This window comes from Eptatretus burgeri, chromosome 4 (genome assembly GCF_056783735.1).
Source record: "Eptatretus burgeri isolate ZD-2024b chromosome 4, Ebu_testis_v1, whole genome shotgun sequence".
Lineage (NCBI taxonomy): Eukaryota > Metazoa > Chordata > Myxini > Myxiniformes > Myxinidae > Eptatretus > Eptatretus burgeri.
In genome coordinates, this window is record NC_140964.1 from 56023799 (window position 1) to 56029462 (window position 5664).

Consider the following 5664-nt stretch of genomic DNA (forward strand, 5'->3'; position numbering starts at 1 on the left):
ATATATATATATATATATATATATATATATATATACATATATATATATATATACATACATACATACATACATACATATATATATATATATATATATATATATATATATATATATATATGTATGTATGTCTTCTCTTCTTCTTCTTCTTTCGGCTGCTCCCGTTCGGGGTCGCCACAGCGGATCAACCGTCTCCATTTTGCTCTATCCTCCACAGCTTCCATTGACACTCCAACCACCTGCATGTCCGCCCTCACCGCATCCATGAACCTCTTCTTTGGCCTTCCTCTTCTCCTGCCTGGCGGCTCCATCTTCAGCATCCTTCTCCTGATATACTCCGCTTCCCTCCTGTGCACATGTCCAAACCATCTCAATCTCGCCTCTCTCACTTTGTCTCCAAACCGTCCTACCTGCGCAGCCCCTCTAAAATACTCATTCCTTATCCTGTCCATCCTTGTCACTCCCAACGAGAATCGCAACATCTTTAGCTCTGCCACCTCCAGCTCCACTTCCTGTCTTTTTGTGAGCGCCACCGCCTCCAAACCATACAACATAGCTGGTCTCACTACCGTCTTATATACTTTCCCCTTAACTCTTGCAGCTACCCTTCTATCACAAGCACTCCTGCAACTCTTCTCCACCCACTCCATCCTTCCTGCACTCTCTTTTTCACTTCTCTCCCACACTCTCTGTTACTTTGGACAGTTGATCCCAAGTATTTAAACCCATCCACCTTCCCCACCTCAACTCCTTGCAACCACAGCATACCACCACCCTCCCTCTCATTTACACACATGTACTCTGTCTTACTCCTACTGACTATCATTCCCCTTCTCTCCAGTGCGTACCTCCACCTCTCAAGGCTCACCTCAGCCTGCTCCCCACTCTCCCTACAGATCATGATGTCATCCGCGAACATCATAGTCCATGGAGACTCCAGTCTGATCTCATCCGTCAACCTGTCCATCACCATTGCAAACAGGAAAGGGCTCAGAGTCGATCCTTGGTGCAATCCCACTTTTACCTTAAAACGTTCCGTCATTCCTACCGCACACCTCACCGCTGTCACACTGTCCTCATACATATCCTGCACAATCCTCACATACTTCTCCACCACTCCCGACTTCCTCATACAATGCCACAACTCCTCTCTTGGCACCCTATCATAAGCTTTCTCTAAATCCACAAACACACAATGCAACTCCTTCTGGCCTTCCCTATACTTCTCCATCAACATTCTCAAAGCAAACATTGCATCAGTGGTGCTCTTTCCTGGCATAAACCCACATTGCTGCTCACAGATCGTCACCTCTCCTCTCAACCTAGCTTCCACTACTCTTTCCCACAACTTCATGGTGTGGCTTAGCAACTTTATCCCTCTGTAATTTCCACAGCTCTGCACATCACCCTTGTTCTTGAAAATCACAACCAGTACACTTAATCTCCACTCATCGCAATAGGAAATACGCAATAGGAAAAATCTTGCCAGGCAGAGGAACAATTGTATGTGAACCAATACGTCTTGGCAATCAATCTTCGTCGGTGGGTCAGTCAGAATGAAAAGCATCGTATCCAGCACGAGCCATATATATATATATATATATATATATATATATATATATATATATATATATATATATATATATATATATATATATATATATATATATATATATATATATATATATATATCAGTCAGCCAGTAAGTTAGAGAGCCCAGTGACGTTTAATTAAAGTATTGAGCACGAAAGGTTTCAAGGTGTCATTTGATGGCCCATGGCATGAAAAACTAAATAAACCGTTTTTTGGGTCAGCCTCCATGGCCTTCAAAGGTTTTAGGTCTCTGAAAAAGGCCCCTTTTGTACTTTTAATCAAAGTATCGAGCACGTGAAAAACGAAAATTGAAATCATTGATTTATTGAACTGAAATCATGAAATGACAACTCAAGAATGAAAATACGCAGGCTTGGCTGAACAAGAAAGCCCCAAAAAGGGCCCCCAGTTTGTTTTGATAAAACTTTTAAGCACGAACTCCAAAGTGGTCTTAGAATATTCCTATAATGTCCAAATCATCAAAAACACTGCTCAAGAATAAGATTACCTTGGCCCGTCGAGACAAGAAGGGCTCAAATTCGAGGAGGTGCTGAAAAAGTGCCCAAATCGGATACTTGAAAAGAACAAGTGTATGCTGTCATTAAGCAGTGTCATCGCTATCATCAATGTCATCCAAGTCGTCCTCATCTTCTAACAAAGCACTTTCATCTATCTGTTCGTGTTCATCATCTTCCTTCTGCTTTTCGGGAATAACATCGTCTGGAAGTTGGTCGCCTTCAAACCACACAAAACGATAAGTGCCGTCAATCAACTCCCAACCCTTACTCGGTATTTTGGTCACACTGTTGAGGTGAGCATCATGCCAGTATTTCGCCACGAACGCAGTTCTTTCAATTTGCTGTCTCACCTCTGCCTCGCAAGGTGGTAAGCGACTCACGTCAACGCCTTTCATTTTTGCGAATGGTTTGGCAGGGTCCTTGGGAGCGTACACTATTTCAAATACATGGTGTCTGTATTTGTTCAGCGCCATGGGTTTTTTGGCACCGTACAACAAACACGTGACGTCTTCAATGGCTTGCACCACGGTCTCATTGGGCGCTTCTCCACCTAGTTCTGCGAAGACTTTCTGGTATCGTTGATCTTTCTCCAGAATAGCTAGCAGGCGCTTTTTCCCCTTTCGTGAAAAGGCTGGAGTGTAATCACACCCTGTGAATGAATGGAACGCAGGGAGCACGGCACATAACAAGGGTCCACATCCTCTGTGATCTGGGATACGTTCACATATCTTCTGTCACCTCGACCTGACGTGCCAACTTCCATCCATACACCGAGGGTCGTTTCGTGAACGTGATGGAGGAGTATGACGAGGATATCAGTGTCCGATGCCCTGATCACCACGTTATCGTTATCGGACAGTCGCGACTCGTTGATGTGCATAAGGTGCTGGCAGATTCTCGTGTCTCCTTCAGGATGACTGCTGCATAGTTCTCCAACTATAGACTTATGGATCTGTCCACCCTCCACAGTGAAGCGTGCGAAGACATCATCAACTCCAATATAAACTTCCTTGTCACGGAGTGCATGGGCATGAAGTTGGTCTCCCCAATCTTTCAGAAGGAATCGCCGTAGCTGGCTTTTGAATGACGTAGATTTCAGAGCCTTATTCAAATCCTTCGGGCGGATTTGATCTGGGCCAGTGATCGTGTAGTGTACATCTTCAGCGCCGCGTCTTTCCCGTTCACAGTCTTTAATCCAAGGTTGTTCATAGGTGTCGAAGATGATATCAACCCTCGTGGATGGGTACGCACCAACAGCGTGAAGAATCGATTGCGATAACCCTCCATAAGTTGGTGGGAGTGACGGTGGGAGGAGTCAGAGCTGGGAGTTACCGTCAATAACGTGCACATCAAGAGCTGGTGGACTTCCATGCTGTGATACTTTTTGTTCAAGTACAGAGAAAAGGGCGCTCTTTTCTGTGTGCATTATCGTTCCGTCCGTTTTGCACATTGTGAGAGGTACTGGCGTCAGAGGGTGAGAAAGCAGGTACTCTAGATCGACTTTCTTTTGTGACCCGACAATGGCTATTCTGCCGAACATGTCTCTGGTACACCGAAGCTGTCTGACGATGGGATTTTGCGCCCTTTGGTTCTTCGCTCCCTGATTTGAAAATGTCTTGAGTTGGTTTCTCTTGATTGGCTTCTCAAATCTGTCAGCGTCTTCAGCGCATTCTTGGATGAATGAAATGTGTCGCTTGCGACCTTCATTAGCGATATTTAGAAGTGACTCGGTGATTTCAGAGGTCGTGCTTTTTCCTGTACTGACGTTGATCAGATCAAGAGAATCGAGTTTGAATGGGTATGCCGATGTCTGGATACTCTTCATCAGTTTCTGTAGATCGGTATTATCTTGCCGTATGCGGCTTGCAGACAGTTCCGCCTGTGCATCGTTTGTTCGTAGCATCCCGACCATATCGAATAAAACGCCGATGAGCGCGGCTCGAGTCCCTTTTGTGACGCTCCACTGGAGGCGCCCACTGTAACTGTTGGTTGATGCCATAAATCCCGTCTGCCTGGAAGAAGCATCACAATTGACCGTCTGCTCGAGGGTCAGGTCTATGGGCAGTCGGCTGAACTGGTTCTCTGTTCTGCGACATGAAAACAGCCCTTGCCGTTGCATCTCCATCAGTCCAGGGTGTGTAAACTCGATATTCAGTAAATCAAGCTGATATTTCGTCATCCATCTTGACTAATTGTGGCGGTTTGTGGCAAAGAAGACGTCAGTCACCTCTATAATCACCCAGATGAACAGGTCAACGTCATTCATGCGGACAGCTCTGTCCATGATTAGAAACAAACCCATGTCGCCAATGTACTGCAACCAAAACTGCACGGTTTTGCCAAACTCGCCATCGAGTGTGCTCTGCACCAACTTCCCGTACTCATCTAGTACTGCATTAATGACCCGAGATTCAGCCATGGTGTCCATTGACTTGGCGTTGGTCATATCCACAGAATGAATCAGAGTAACCAATTCGTCGAAGTTCATGTATGTGGTCATAAATTCTCTGAAGTGAAGAACGCGTAAGGCTAAGGCAAACATTGGGTGCAGACGTTTGCAGCGGTTGTAGTTGGTGCATTCGATGAAGCCACGTACTGAGCCAGATGCAAGGACGTCTGCATCAACCAGGAGCTGTGGTCCTCCGGATTCACTGATAAGCTTTCCAATTGCTCTGAATAGACATATTGAGATATGGAAAACACCAAACAGGATGAATACATCATCAAATGTTGGACTTTCAGTGGATTGGATTTTCAAAGCATTCTTTGCCACATCCAAGTCGTAAGTCAGGACTCCGTACATCTGCCCGAGCTCGGCAGTGCATGCCTGTGTCACTTTGAGGGTCTGGACAACGACATCTTTGCTCATAGGCGGCTCCGGAATGTTTTTCATGTCGAGGATAGGTTCTTTAGGGAGGTGGTCAACATAGAAACGACCCATGAAGCTGGCCCACATTGGAATATTTTCCATCTCGAGAGCATGTGCAGCCATCCAGATAAAGTCCAACTTTCTAATGTTTTGAGACTTATCAATGAGACTAAATACACCCATGTTTTCGTACGTGAAGTGGTCCATGCGGGGTTTTTTCCGGTATGGCTCCAGTGTCGCACTTTGGACATTTACTTTTCGTCTTGGCCGCCGTTTGTGGGACGACACAGTGGGCATCGACTCCTCTGGAAACACTTCAAGGGGTACTCCTATCCAGGTGGGAATGGTTTGATAAAAGATACCAATGATATCGTGCAATGTGTTTGCTCCAGAAAGGGTATGTACGACCTCATCGTAATTGTCAAACGCCAGACCCGCCAGTTCATCCACCTCAGCTCCATCCGGGCAATTGAGCTCCTGTCGAGAATGGAATATGCTAATTCGGTCTCCAGGTCCTCGGTTGCCATGTAGTTGATAGAGTATCTGAACCGATTCAAGATGGTCAATACACGGCGACTTCCGGTGTGTGACTTCAGCGCCATGGCGATCGGAATATGCTTGACAGGTTTCATGGTGGCCCCTGATATGATGAAGAGCGCATCTTGACTGGCGGCATTAGCTCGGCAT